At 40.1% G+C, this 2,395-nt stretch overlaps 1 non-coding gene across 1 annotated transcript; it reads right to left on the minus strand.

Moving 5' to 3' along the window:
* Nucleotides 1–921: 921 nt before the first annotated feature.
* LOC141618695 (small nucleolar RNA R71) lies at nt 922–1,028 on the minus strand. Its single transcript, XR_012531464.1, has one exon. It is a non-coding gene; the product is annotated as a small nucleolar RNA R71 (small nucleolar RNA).
* Nucleotides 1,029–2,395: the final 1,367 nt, after the last annotated feature.

Below are 2,395 nucleotides of genomic sequence, written 5' to 3' on the forward strand. Positions count from 1 at the left end.
TTCTTATCTCAACCCAAATTGTGACAACCCTAGACACCACTACTTACAATCGAAAATCCTAAATCAATACCCGTCCCTTGGGATCCGACCTTTACTTGCCTCTTTACTAGTAGTAGAGTTGTTTGTGAAGTTATAAATATTGTTTTGGTCTAGGTGCTCCTAATGACAAGTAACCGAAATCTAAGCTCAAAGCGGACCGACCAAAAATGGCGCCGTTGCGGGGGACGGTGTTAACTTGATTTGATTTTCTTTGATTGTTATTAGTTGTGTCTTTCTTTGCCTTGGGGAAGTAAAACTCCTCAGGGTTTGTTCTAATTGTTTTCGAGTTGTATGATATTTTGCATTTCTAGAAGATCACAAGGTAACTTGTTACCCATTGATCACGAAATTGAAAGGACTTTGACAACCAATAGAAGACTTGCTTGAAATACTTTGAGAGGTATTGGTGAGGTTGTAGATATTCAACCAAGTACTATTGAGTTCATCAAACCTTTTGCAAGATAAGGTGAGGAGAACCCAACACAAAACCAACCACACAATCAACCCACAATGCCTAAGTTTTCATCACATTCCGTACCAACCGAGGAAAACCTACCCAATGGTACTCCCACACCACAACACTTAACCGGAAATTTCATTGCAAAATCCGTATTTATCCAATTAGTCGAAAGAAGCCAATTTGGGGGGATGCCTAGTGAAGACCCTCATTCTCACATGGAGACTTTTTGTGACTATTGTGATGCGATTTCACAAACCGGAGTGACTCAAGACCAAATTCTACGGGTCTTGTTTCCTTTTTCTCTAATTGGTACCGCGAAACAATGGTTGAAGAGCCTTGATAACGCTACTCTTGGAATTGACTCTTGGAAGAAGTTGGCTCTAGCTTTCTACAAAAAATTCTACCCTCCGGAAAAGACTAACATGCTAAGAGCTCAAATCACGGGTTTTAAGCAAAGGGACGAAGAATCTTTGTATGAAGCTTGGGAGCGATTCAAAGGAACTTGTCGCTCATGTCCTCATCATGGACTTAGCGAGTGGTTCTTGGTACAAAAATTTTGGAATGGTCTTTATAAAGACTCAAGAAACATTCTCAACATGGGATCAAATGGTATGTTCACCGAAGTTGACGATAAACAAACTTGGAACAAGATTCAGGAAATGGCGGTCCATAATTCACAATATAGTAGACCTCGCAAGGCTACTAGAGGAGAAAAGCATGAAGTGGACTCCATTACTCAATTGGGTGCTCAACTTAGTTCTCATATTGATACCATCAACTTGAAGTTTGAGAAGGCTATGGATAAGCTTGAAGAAGCCTCAAAAATCACTAAAGCATCATGTTAATGCCATGGTGGTATCTTCATCAATCCCAAGTGGGATATGTGAGAATTGTGGAACTTTGGGACATGACCAAAGTGAATGTAGGGGACCAAATGAGCAAGTGAATGCTTTTCAAGCATACAAAAGTAGTACCCCTTATTCCAACTATTACAATGAAAACACCAAATTCCATCCAAATCTCTCATACAAAAGCCAAAATGTTCAAAACCCTCAGCCAACATACACCCCAGCCCCCATGAGAAACCAAAATCAAAGACCCTTTTACAGCTAAAACCAAGGTTATCAAAATCAAACTCTATACAATCAACAAAATGACCAAGGTTTTGATGTTCAAAAAGCAGTCCTCCAAATGCAAAAGAATCAACAAGAATTTTTCACTCAAATGCAAAAATATAGCCAAGCAAAAGACATCACCATCAACAACATCCTAGCCCACACAAAAATGTTGTCAACCCAAATGACCCAACTAGCATCTTCAAGCTCTTAAAGACAAAAGGGGCAATTACCACCTCAAAGTAATCCCACAAGACATGAAACGGTTAGTACCATCCACTTGATGAGTGGTACAAGATATGAAGGGCCAAAGAAGCAAGTTGAGGATGAAGTTGTGGAAGCTAGTGACAAAGAAAGAGTTGTGGAAAACTATAGGGAAGAAGAACCCACCAATCAAGAAGTTTCAATAAAAAGTGAAGAAAAGGCCAAAGAGAAGGAGCCCATTGTGATTAGACTTCCATTCCCGAGTCTTCAAGCTAAGCCTAAGTTTGATGACCAACTTGGAAAATTCATGGAAATTGTGAAGAATTTAGAAGTCTCGATTCCTTTCACGGAATTGATCAATCACGTTCCGGCGTATGCAAAGTACATGAAGGACATCCTTACGAAGAAGAAATCAATCCGGAAGCTTGAGACTATCGCCTTCACTAAGGTGAGTAGTGCCATCCTTCAAGGGAGTTCACCTCCAAAACTTAAGGATCCGGGAACTTTCTCCATTCCGTGCACTATTGGTGACACTACAATCAACAAAGCTTTATGTGACCTTGGGGTAAGTGTTAGT

Source organism: Silene latifolia, chromosome 1 (genome assembly GCF_048544455.1).
Source record: "Silene latifolia isolate original U9 population chromosome 1, ASM4854445v1, whole genome shotgun sequence".
Taxonomy (NCBI): Eukaryota; Viridiplantae; Streptophyta; class Magnoliopsida; order Caryophyllales; family Caryophyllaceae; genus Silene; species Silene latifolia.